At 39.2% G+C, this 13,030-nt stretch overlaps 1 protein-coding gene across 1 annotated transcript in view; it reads left to right on the top strand.

Moving 5' to 3' along the window:
- The window catches only part of LOC149318469 (metal transporter CNNM2-like), a 137,805-nt gene that overhangs the window by 62,491 nt on the left and 62,284 nt on the right, over positions 1 to 13,030 (top strand). The gene's annotated exons all lie outside the window — the stretch shown is intronic.

Consider the following 13,030-nt stretch of genomic DNA (forward strand, 5'->3'; position numbering starts at 1 on the left):
TGTTTAAAGAATTCAATAAGCATGTGTCCAGATCTAAAAGTAGCAGAATGTAAAAATCATTTAGACTGTACAGTTTGTAATCAAGTCAAAGTCAGAGCTTTTCCAGTAGCTAAGAAATCCAAAAGAATTGCTCAAAGACCATTTCAATTTGTCCATGCTGATGTAGCCCAAGCAAATTGTTTGTCATTAGGAGGAAGCAAATATTTCCTAGTAATTGTGGACAGATTTTCAAGGTATGCTTTTGTAAGGATATTGAAAAATAAGTCTGATGCTGGGCAAAGTTTGAAAGCATGGGTAAGAATGATTGAAAGACAATTTGATAGCAGAGTTGGGACAATTGTTACAGATAGAGGTGGCGAATTTTTAAACAACCAGCTGTATAATTGGTTTCAGAAGGTGGGGATAAGACATGAAACCACTAACCCTGCTTGTCCAAGTGAGGATGGTTTAGCAGAAAGAAAAATCCAAGACATTAAAAGGATTTCTGCTTGCTTGCTTGATGGCAGATGCCGGAGTAAAAGACAGCTTTTGGGGTGAAGCAACTCTGACTGCCATACACATAAGCAACAGGTTGTTTCATTCAGAGATTGAAGACATTCCCTACAGGGTATTGTATGGGAGAGTGCCAAATTTCAAATACTTAAGAGTTTTTGGACAATATGCACATGTATACATACCTGCTTGTTTTAGGAGAAAAGGAGAACCAAAAAGCAAAAGGCTTAGGTTTTTAGGATACTCAGGGAATAGCTACAAATTTCATTTAGGAGGAAGAGAAGTGCAGTACTCCAGGTCTGCAAATTTTGAAAGACATGCTGGCTGGGACAAGCGGCATGCCAACAAAGAAGTGTTCTTGAGGTTAGGTAGCTCAAGTGAGCAGGAAGCACAGACTGAACCAACTTCAGGAAACGGAGGGGTTTCAGTCAAGCCAGAAGCCTCTACTAGTAGTAGTGGTAGTACCTCAGATGGGGAGACACAATCAAGACCAGTAACCACTAGAATGACAGAAGACAAGAGATTTAGCAGAAAGACAACAACTTCTAGTGCAGACAGTGATGAAGAGAGAGGCAGAACGGCAGAATTCATACCCAGGCGAAGTCACAGAGTTAGGAAGTCACCAGATAAGTTTGTTGTGACACAGGCAAGAGCTTGTACAGTTGTAGAAGAGCCTGAGAGTTTTGAAGAGTTAGAAACCTTTTATAGGGAAGAACAGGAAAGATGGTGTGAAGCAATGGATAGTGAATTTAGTTGCTTGGTGAACAAAAATGTGTTTGAAATTGTGGATAGACCCATAGATAAGAAAGTGATTGGTTGTAAATGGGTGTATAAGAGAAAGGAAATGCCTGATGGAAGCATTAAGTACAAAGCTAGATTGGTAGCTAAGGGTTTTGCACAACAGCAGTATGAGAACTTTGATAAGACTTATTCTCCAACAGCAAAGCCAGAAAGTTTGAGAATGGTGTTAGCTGTAGCAGCAAGGAGGAATTTAGTTGTTGAACATTTTGACTTTGAAACAGCTTATTTAAATGCAAATTTGGATGAAGAAATTTTTATGGAACAGCCACAAGGTTTTGAGGAGAATGGAAGTCAGAAAGTTTATAGATTGAAGAAGGCATTATATGGTTTAAAACAGAGTGCCAGAGCTTGGAATTTGTGCATTAATGATGAGTTAGTTAAGCTAGGATACAAAAGAAGCGTGGCAGATGCTTGTGTGTATACAAAAGGAGACATAGTGTTGGTGATTTATGTGGATGACTTGTGCATAGCAACAAAGACAAAACAGGAAATAGAGTCAGTTAAGAGAGAGTTGTCAGAAAAGTTTGTTTTGAAAGATCTAGGTTTGTTGAAATCTTATTTAGGCATTAATGTTGAATGGACACAAGAAGGTCATTGTTTGTTAAGTCAGAGAAAGAAGATTGAAAATTTGATTGAAAAGTGTGGACTACAGAATGCTAAGATAGTTAGAACTCCAATGACAACTGGTTTCGTTTCTGAACCAACAACCAGAGATTTTGAGGACAAGACATTTTTCAGGAGCATAATAGGATCTCTACAGTTCATTTCTTGCCACACTAGACCAGACATTTCGTATGCTGTGAACGTTTTATCTAGAAGACTTTGTGATCCTAAAGTTGAGGTTTGGACAGCTGTAAAACATTTGTTAAGATATTTGAAAGGGACTTTAGACAAAAAGTTAATCATCAGAAGCAGTAATGCAGATTTAGATTGTTTTGTAGACAGTTCGTTTACGTCAGAATTAGGAGACAAGAAGTCAGTTACAGGAATAATAATCAAGTATAGTGAAAGTCCAATAGTATGGAGAAGCAGAAAACAGACTAACGTAGCATTAAGCACATCTGAAGCAGAGTTTGCAGCTTTGAACGAAATTGTGAACGAGGTACAATGGCTTGAACAATTGTTAAATGACTTGAACGAAAATTTCAGAGTACCTGTTGAAATTCAAGAAGATTCACAATCGTGCATAGCGATGGCAGAAACAGAAAGTTTAAAGAACAGAACCAAATATGTGGGTGTAAGGTACCAAAATGTAAGAGACATGGTTCAAAAAGGAGAAATAGAATTGAGGTACATAGAAACACAAAATAACATAGCAGATTTGTTTACAAAAGCTTTAACAGTGGAAAAACATGAAAGGTTGACACAAATGGTTGGAATGACATTGTAAGCCACATACAATATTTTATTTCGGAGGGGATTGTTAAGGAAAATGCAACATGGGATATACAGTGAATGAAATAAAACATGTATGTGAGAGTCAGGGTGACTCAGCAGAAGCAATTAGGAGCCACACAGGTGTAAAAGGTAATGGAATTAACAAGTCCTAAATGCCAAGGACAGAAATGCAAAGTGGATAATTGAACACACCTGAGAATTGTTAAGTGGACAAGGTGAAATGATGAAATCATTAATTGTGGGTTGAACCAAGAGAACCAATGAGAGTGGTTGTACACGCCCACTGGGTGGAAACTGACAAGAGTGGGTGGTATTATCCAATGACTATAATAAGTGCTATGAATCCCAATGTATTTTGTGGGTAGTAGTAGTGGGTAGTATTGGAGTTGTGTTGAATAGTCTTGGAGCTGTATATAGTAAAATAAAGTAGGTCTTTTATATAAGACTACTGAGTTGTCTGGTGTCTTGAGTGAAGATACAAGAGCCAGCTGGATCCTGAAGAAGTGTGAAGACTTCTGTGGAAGCAAGAGTGAGAAGGCTTGGAGAGTTTGTCAGGGTCTTCAGCCTATTCTCTGTAACTCTGCTGCTTTAGAGCAAAGCTTTAACCACTGGCCAAAACTGGTCAGCGCCGGTGCGTAACAAGGTGGTGAGTTCGAGCCAGAGGTGAAGAGCAACAACTCCCATCATCCCTGACAAACCCCTGTGATAGGGTAGCCATAAGGCAAAAAACAACTTGAAGGCACACAACAACAATCTAAATGTTTATTATCTTGGTGCCTCAGTATTATTTATTCCTTTTTCTTCATTAACAGAAGACAATAGAGATTTAATTTTGAAAATATTCTATTTTTAATTTCAATCAAAATATCACATACTATTAAATATATAATAGTTATTTGTCATGTTCTGTCATGATTTGTTTTGGTTATTTCTTGTTTTGGCCATTTAATACTTATCAATGACCTTCTAAGAGCCATCATTCCAAATAATGCAAGGATGTACTTTTTGTCATACATAGATGCTTGTGCAAAAGGTTTTTTTAAAGCTAAGTGACATTTTAGAAAATTAACATTTATTTATTGTGAATAGCATGACTGTAGGTTGTATGTGGCATATAACTAAGCAGCATTTTTACGTTTTTGTGGATTTTTCGGACTATGTGGCTATGTTTTGGAAGAATTTATTCCTGCTCCTAATCTAAATCTAAATATGAAGCACAAAGTCAAAAGGCAAATACCTTTCCATTCTTGGAACTTTTGCCCATCCTGTTTGGTCTGTGCATGAGGAATCCTATGTCCAGTTCTGGGCACCACAATTTAAAAAGGATGTTAAGAAACTGGAATGTGTCCAAAGGAGGGTGACGAAAATGGTGAAGGGTCTGGAAACCATGCCCTATGAGGAACAACTTAGGGAGTTGGGGATGTTTAGCCTGGAGAAGAGAACGTTATGATAGCCCTGTTTAAATACTTGAAGGGATGTCATATTGAGGAGGGAGCTAACTTGTTTTCTGAGACTAGGACCCAGGGCAATGGATGCAAGCTCCAGGAAAAGAGATTCCATCACAACTTAGGTGGAACTTCCTGGCAGTAAGGGCTGTTTGACAGTGTAGTGTAGTCTCCTTCTTTGGAGGTCTTTAAGCAGAGGCTGGATGGCCATCTGTTGGGGATGCCTTGATTTAGATTTCCTCCATGGCAGGGGGTTGGACTGGATGGCCCTTGCGGTCTCTTCCAACTCTATGATTCTATGATTCTAAGTTTTCCATATAGTTCTTTCACAGAGGATAAATTGTCATCCTTAGGGAAAAGAGAAAGAGAAGATTATCAAGTTTTCTCTTTGCTATATGATTAAGGATTATTGTTCTTACAGACTAGTTAGCTGAGTCTTCAGTCCCTGATACACAGCATTAATGTTCTTGCTATGCTTGTGAAAAATTATTAGAAGTTACTTAAAAGCTGTTAACAGTGGCACATGCACACATACCATGCACACATTCTTCAGTTCCTCTATCCATGTTTGTGTTTTCAATTTATCTTTGAAGATATGCAATGAACTTAAACTGGTGGAAGAAAGCCAGCTAGTCTCTGAGTCCTACTCAATGCAAAATGAGTAAGAAATTTTATAGAAACAGCAGCTAGAGTTATATGATGCACATATAACGAGCAGTCAGCTTTCAAAACTTTTTGGAGTATGATAACATATGGTGATAGTGGTTCTAAACTGGTTACTCAAAACTTCAGTTTTGCAGAGAATGCATATGTGTCAATAATCTTTACTTATAGTGAACTTCAGACAAATAGAATCTCATGTTCATAACCGCTTGTTTGATTTCTGTCTGAGGAGTTTATCACATGGAGGCACATGGAGGCAAATCCCGTGCAGAAACAGGATTTTTAAATCCTCTAAATACCTGCAAATGCAGATTGTTTTTCAGACGTACTGGCAGAAAGAGAAATAACATGAAACGGAAAGCTGACATAAACCACTTCTTTCTACTTTTGGAATTTCCCTGAAAGTAAAAAGGAGCAAATTTTGTCAGTTTTCTATTCGGGTTATTCTTGCGTTATTTCTCTTTCACGCAAATGTCATTATGCAAAACAACCCACATTTGTGATTTTTTTCTACTTTCTGTTCCAGTTAACCCCGAACATCATGTGAAAAACAACCTGCAAAAGCAGGTTGTTTTCACTTTCAATCTAGTTTCTGCATGGGATTCGTTCCATGTGATAAATTCTTACTGTCTATTGAAGTAAGTCATGGTTGCTGCAATCTGCTTCTGCTTTGAGAATTCCCCTTGATGTTATCCGTTCCCTGTCCTCCTTTTCTCCTGACTCCTCCAGGCTTTGGAGGGGAGAAAAATCACAGCCCGGAAGACATTTTCAACATTTAAGCTAGAAGAATTTGCTTGAAGGAGGAAAGCTTGCTGATTGTGTTCACTAATTTTTCTCCCTTAACATTAATTATGCTGGAAAGCCTGCTGGCTGATAGCCTTAGCACAAAAAAAGTCTGATTGCCTTGCTCGATTCTCTGCCAATTTCACACTGTGTTAATGTCCTTGAAAATTCTGGGTCAGTGGCTGCTTGTTTGGGATAGGAAATTCTGTTCAGTTTAGGTCTGTTCATATAGTAAAACGATTTAAACTGAGAAGTGAAACATAAACATAGTGAATAGTTTCATAAAAATTTATTACCATCATATAAACTTTGACAGTATTTTACTCAGTCATATATTGTACGTACGTGTAAGGATTTTCACTTCACTGTGAAATATTTAACTTCTTCAGGGAAGTGAAAATTATAAATATAGGGTGGATTCAGAGAAATCCTAATATACGTTTTGGACAGAAGGTTCCCCTTCCACTTAGCTGAAAGCTCCCTGACAATCTCCCCAGGGCTGAATTGCTGAATGGAATAAGTGTTGCTGCGGGAAGACAGAACAGAGTAGAAGTAGGAATTACTAAAAATTCCCTCTCCTAAAATTACATGTGTGTAGAAAACCTTTAAATATTTCTGTATCTGAAGTGTTCACAATGCTTAACAATATTTTAGACAACATCTCTTTAGACATCTCTTTCAATAGTTAGTACTGTATTATCAAATTCAGCCCCTTACGTAGTCTTAGAGAAGTAACTTCTCTAAGTTACTTCTTAGTAATTTATTAACTTAGGAATTTAGTAATTTCTGAATAAGTCAAAAATAAATAAATAAACAGACTAATAATAGAATTACAATGGACCCTTGTTATACGCTGGGGTTTGGTTCCAAGATCCCCCCATGGCTAACAAAATCTGTGGATGCTCAAGTCCCATTAAATATAATGACATAGCAAAATGGTGTCCCTTATAAAAAATGGAAAATCAAGGTTTGATATTTGAAATTTATACTTTTTTTGAACATTTTCAAACCATGGATGCTTGAATCTGTGTATAAAAAATCCGTGTATAAGAAGGGCCGACTGTACCTTGTGTGATAAAAAAGATAATTAGAGAAGCAGTTAAGTCATCAAGCACACAATCTGCTTCCTAACATTAAACATCTAACTTTATATTTTACATTTCATTTACATTAAAATATTAAGTTAGGGCTTGGACAGACGGCTCTTTGTACCGTCCTGGGCCCAAACTAGGGCTGTGGTAGAGTGGAGCAATCACATGCTCCCAAACCCTACTACATGCCCCGTGCACCGTCTTGGCGTGCCCCCATTTGCACAGGGCTCACCACAGTGATGTCCGCCGTGTGCAGCGTTTACATGACGCTGCGCACAACAGGCATCATAAAGCCGCACTGTGGTTCTTATGGCACCTGTTCTATTTGTACTGGGTTGGGGCATGGCGTGTGGTTGCCGCATCCCCAACCAAGCGCTTCCAGGGGCAGCACAGAGCCACCCCTGAATGGGTTGTTTGTACAGCCCCTTCGATACTATATTTGGACAATAGGTATGCTGTAGATCTGTTTGTATTGCATGTATTAAAGCTGTCAAAATCCTAAAACTGATAGCACTAGTGCTACAGTTATGAACGACCAGTATCCTTCCCCACAGCTTGGAAGAATTTTTTTTTTAAATAATGTGCTTACATTATTTTTTATTTTTCAGATTGTAGTAAGTTAACTTATAATTTTAGGAATGATGAATTGTTAATACTGTATGTTACATTTTTGTTATTTATTGTTATTTTACCAGAATAGTCTTTAAAATATCAAAATGGCCCTCAGTCCCCCCAAATAGGCCCCCATACAATATTTTTGAAATAACATTTTAGCATTCTTGCTGCATCAAAAGTTTAATGTTAACACTCATCACATTACTTTCCAAAGTTAGCATTACTCTTGTTACACAGCTCCTGAGGGGTATATTACAGTTACCTTTGTTACTCATAAAACCTATTTCCAAGTTCAGTTCATCCCCAACTTTTTTTTAAAGGTTATTGGCAAATATAAAAGCATGGTGAAAATAAACTATTGTTTATACTGTTATGCTGGCCTATCACTAAAAATGCTACTGCCTTGCAATGTTGTACTTGAGCCCAAACAGAAACCATTACAAGAAAATAAATACAGTATGTATGTTGTGGCCCAGTTCATTATTTATGAAATATTTTGCCTGCTCAATTTAGCACGTAGCAGCATACATGGTGAAGATAACCACCAGTTGATTATGAGGAGTTTAAACTCATTTCCTATTTTCAAGAAAATCCTTAGGTTCAAAAATCTATGATTCTGTGAAACATGAATGATTTATCTAAAGAGGACCCTTAGAATTTTGTTTTCTGCAATTGGAAACTTTTTTAAAAAATAATAAAGAGATAAGCATTACATCACATCTAATTAATAGTGATTTGGATACCATAAACAGTGCTTAAAAGAATACTGACTGCAAAGGAAACTTCAAATCCATTTTAAAATTGTAGGTTTTGTTAGTGAACTTGTTACTGTGCAATTCATTTTTAACATATCCCATGGCAGCAGAATCATGATAGATAATTGACAGAACCAAATTAATAGAATAGCAGAATAGTAATCATTCTATTAATAATAGAAACGACTTTTAGTTTAGCTTGAGAAAGTGGTTAATCTCCCATACTTATTTATTTATTTATTTAGGTATTTATATCCCGCCCTTCAGCCCTAATGGCTCTCAGGGCGGCTTACATTTATTATTATTTTTAACCAGACAGTTCCCTGCCCACAGGCTTACAATCTAAAAGACACGACACAAAAGGAGAAGGGAATGGTGAGGGGGGAGGGGATCAGGTCCAGCATTCTTCTCTCCCTCTGAGGCCTGGACCAAGGCAGATGGACCGGAGGGAGGGCTCTGCTTCTTCCAGGCAGGCCTGGTGGAGCTCGCCTGCCTCTCTCTCCCAGATGGTTGATCATTAACCACAAAAATACAACCATTACTCTACTCTGAACTACAGACTTAGACCTAACTGTAAATATATTTTAGAGTATACTTCAGAGTACACAAACTGCTTTGTGTTTCTAAATGTTGTAGGATTATAAGTGTGTGTTTATATTATGTGTATGCAAAGCCATTCTATATAAGCCAGGATGAATGAAAGCAACACTGTGAGAAAATAACTCTGAATAGGGTTAGTAGAAATACAAAGAAGCCCAAGCAGTTAAAATACAGTAAATTAAGAACCACAAGAAACTATGGCGGGGTACAGACCGCCCCTTTGGGGCGGCCTGCACCTGCCCCTTTCCCCGACAGATCAGGGCCTGAGCTGCCATAGCGGCAGCCCCAGAGGCCCCGATCCGCTGCTTTTCCTGGCCTCGGAGAAGTGGCAAAAGGCTGCTTCCCCGCAGCCTGGAAAGGGGTGTCCTTGGGGCTTCATGCCTCAAGGACACCCCAACAGCGGCGGGGAGAAAGAGAAAGGGGCTCTCTCTGTATCGCTGGCACGGCTGTTTAAAGGCTGCACCAGCGATACGTGCGGCGGAAGGAGCTCCAAAACAGAGCTCCTTCTGGTGCTGCTGAAAGGGTGCCACAAGCACCCTTCAGCGGCACCAAGACCTAACAGCCGCGCCGCACCGTTTGGATGTGATGCAGCCGTTACGCCAAAACGGCAGTGCCCATGTAGACAGGGCGCCACCATTTTTACGTACTCAGTATGTACTAGGGTTAGGGAGCGTCTAAAAAGGACGCTTACAGGCAACCCTAGCACGTACTGAGTACATGCTTAATGGCCTGTCTGGACAGGGCCTATATTATTTTAGCAGCTGTATTACTGAATGGGCCAGAATATTGAAAAATAAAAATTACAGATGCAGTAATATGTTTAAATTCCTGAATCCAGAAAATGTAGCAGCTTCAGTTTTGCACTAGGTAGGATTCACTGGGTTTTGCACTGGGTAGGAGCCCTGGTGGTGCAGTGGTTAAATGCCTATACTGCAGCCATTCACTCAAAACCACAAGGTTGCGAGTTCAAGACCAGCAAAAGGGCCCAAGCTCGACTCAGGCTTGCATCCTTCCGAGGTCACTAAAATGAGTACCCAGACTGTTGGGGGCAAATTAGCTTACTTGCTAATTAGCTTACTTGCTGTTCACCGCTATGATCTTTGGAATAGCAGTATATAAATAAAACAAATTATTATTATTATTATTATTATTATTACTGTAGTTCGCTCTTCCTTCCAGCAGTTTAAACTCATTTCATATTTTCAAGGCTAAATTGAAAATGCAAATATGAATAGGGTGACTGAAGAATGTCCCAGAGGAGTGCTACACTCATTCCAGGGTCAGAGTTTTCCTTAAAGAAGTTTTGCATCTCCTGTTTAATCTTTGTCACTACCTTGAGTTTTGTAAATAGTGAGTGGTTTAACTTCCAAATAAATGGATAGTGGGAAGGCTGGCCAGAAAAGCTGTTGTTGTTGATAGCTGCCCTTGAGTCAATATCAGCTCATGACAACCCTGTATATGAGACATATCCAAGCCCCCTATCCTACACTGCTTTGCTTAGGTCATGTATATTAAAGCCCATGACCTCCTTATTTGAGTCTAGCCATCTGGCATAAGGTCTTCTACCTTTCCTAGCATTTGTCTTTTCTAATGAGTCATGCCTTTTCATGATGTGGCCAAAGTACAACGCTCTACTTCTTCATTTTAGCTTTCAGGGAGAGTTCAGGCTTGATATGTTCAAGGACCCATTTGTTTGTCTTTTTGGCTGTCTACAGTATTCTAAAAACTCTACTCCAGCACCACATGTCAAACGAGTTGATTTTCTTTTTATCTGCTTTGTTCACTGTCCAGCTCTCACATCCGTACATGGTGATGGGAAATACAGTGGCTTGGACAATTCTAACTTTGGTGCTTAGTTGTGTATCTTTACTCTTCAGGATCTTGTCTTGTTCTTTCATAGCTGCCCTTCCCATTCCTAGTCTTCTTATTTCTTGACTGCAGTCACCTTTCTGATTAGTGTTTGATCCAGCATTTGGGAAATCTTTAACTGTTTTGAATTCTTTGTTCTCCAGGCTGAATTTATGTATGTTCTCCATAGTCATTATTTTTGTTTTCTTTATGTTCAGCAGCAAGCCTGCCTTTGCACTTTCTGCCTTGGCCTTCCTTAGTAATTGTCCTTCACATGATGTTTTCCACAAGTAGTATGATGTCATTTGCACATCTTAAATTGTTGGTGTCCCCCCCCCCCCCCCATCTTTAGTCCTCCTTCTTCTAAGTCTAATCCTGCTCTTCATAGGAAGTTTTCTGCATACAGATTGAACAAGTAAGGTGGTGAAATGCAGCCTTGCCTGACCTCCTTGCCAGTTAGGCACCATTCTGTTTCTCCATATTCTGTTCTAACAGCAACCTCATGTCCTAAATACAGATTTCTATCAGGACTATCAAATGTAGTGGCACTCTCACGTCTTTAAGGGTGTTCCATAGCTTTTCTTGATCTGTGCAGTCAAAGGCATTGCTGTAATCTATAAAGCACATGCTGATTTTCTTTTGGAATTAAAAAGACAAGACATAAAAATAGGAGTGTGATCTGCATGAAGGATGGGCTGTATTTCAATTGTTTTCATTCACTGTGTTAAGTTGTGTGAGGTTAAGAAATGATCTATATAAAAAAATGAGTAGTGCCTGGAAGTGAAAAAGGAGTAATCACTTCTCAGTGGATGGTAAAAGTGCCAGGCATCAACTACCCTTAGCTTATCCAATTGGTCAAGCAATTTAGCAGGAAGATGATTTATCTTTCACAAATGTGTAGATTTATCCAAAGCACTATTAAATATCACATTTGTGTGCCCACCTGATATAATCCCCTCTTCTATGAATGGGTCAAGAATGACAAAGAAAACCATTATGAAGTCTTTCCTTGGTTGGGAGAGTAGTAGGACTCCAAAGCCAGTCCTGTCAAGATTTGCTTCACCAAAATCTATCTCCAATTTCTATCCTCAAAACAATTGCCACCATAAGGTTACATAAGAACATTAATTAATTAATTAATTAATTCCTTTAACTGAGAGGCTGTACAGACTGGGGTTATATGCCGGCCTCAGGGCAGAGTGGGAACATGGCATACGCACGCCCCAACATTGCCCTAATGCCACTGTCACACTATGCGCCTGTTCACATGGCGGGCAGTGTCATGTCATTCCTTTGGCACTGCGTCCAGATCATGCAGCACCAAAAGGAGCGCCAGATGGTGCTGCCACCGCAGCAAAGGTCGCTTTTTGCGGCTCCTTTTTGTGCCACAGAAATGCCAGCTCGGGGCATGGCATGTAGTTGCAGTGGCCCTGATCCAGTACTGAAAGGGGTGACCTGTTAAGCCCCTGAGCTACAATGTTAGAGCTGTCTAAATAAGTCATAAAGTCTTCATTTACCTAATCCCATTGGTTAAAGACTTGTAAGATCATGGCAGCAATGTAAAATGACACAGTTAAGAATTACAGTCGGCTCTTCAGTTACGCAGGGGATCCGTTCTGGAACACACACACACACACACCCCGTGTAAGGGAAAAACACATACGCTCAAGTCCCATTAGAAATAATGGGGCTTGTAACTGCGGCGCACCCCATTACTTGTTCTGGGGCGCGTTAGCATTTTTTATAACACGGGTGCACTGTAATTCTCTCCCCTAAAACCGTGGTGTATTAGCAAGATTACCTCTTTAGCAAGCGATAGAATCAGTCTTCCTAAAAGAAATCTTGGTAAATGCCCCAAAGTCAGTACTTCTTTTATTTCACCAATTTCTAGCCACCATCACCACCACCACACATTAGGGTCACCATTGTTTAATTGTTGATGCTTCACATGAGGATCTTTAGGTTCAGTAAGGACTATAGATACAGTATCTCTTCCATTTGACCTAACATTATACACTATATAAGGAATTTGTCTAGATATTGTATAACCAATTTTAGAGGGAAATATCAGTAATAATGAAATGTAGCTTACCTCAATGCCAATGTAATTAACTGGAATTTACTTCCCTCCTGCAGAGTGTCAGGTGAGATAGCCTGTAAAGTTTAAATCTTGAGCCTTGATACTGAAGATCTTATTAAGCAGTTTAGCCTTTGGAGAGAAGCTAAAGAGCTAGGGATGTTTTGGTAAACTGAGTTTTATGAATAGCCAATAAGTAGGTTCAATATCAGTGAGATTATGTCATTGGTTCTTTAAAATTACTAGTTAAATTGTCTTGCCCTTTGAGGTCAAGGGAGCCATCCTCTTCCATTTATACAGTATTTCCAATGAAATTCTCTTATCAGTGCTGATAGTGAGGGAGCAATATTAGAAAACTTAATTCCTGGCCATTGCCCACACTGGCTGGGAATTCTGGAAGCTGTGAAATCCAAAACATCTGGAAGACCAAAGAGTGAGAAACTAAGGGAAATGTGAAGTAAC

This window comes from Sceloporus occidentalis, unplaced genomic scaffold (genome assembly GCF_023333645.1).
Source record: "Sceloporus occidentalis isolate IW3139 unplaced genomic scaffold, rSceOcc1.0.p SCAF_2, whole genome shotgun sequence".
Lineage (NCBI taxonomy): Eukaryota > Metazoa > Chordata > Lepidosauria > Squamata > Phrynosomatidae > Sceloporus > Sceloporus occidentalis.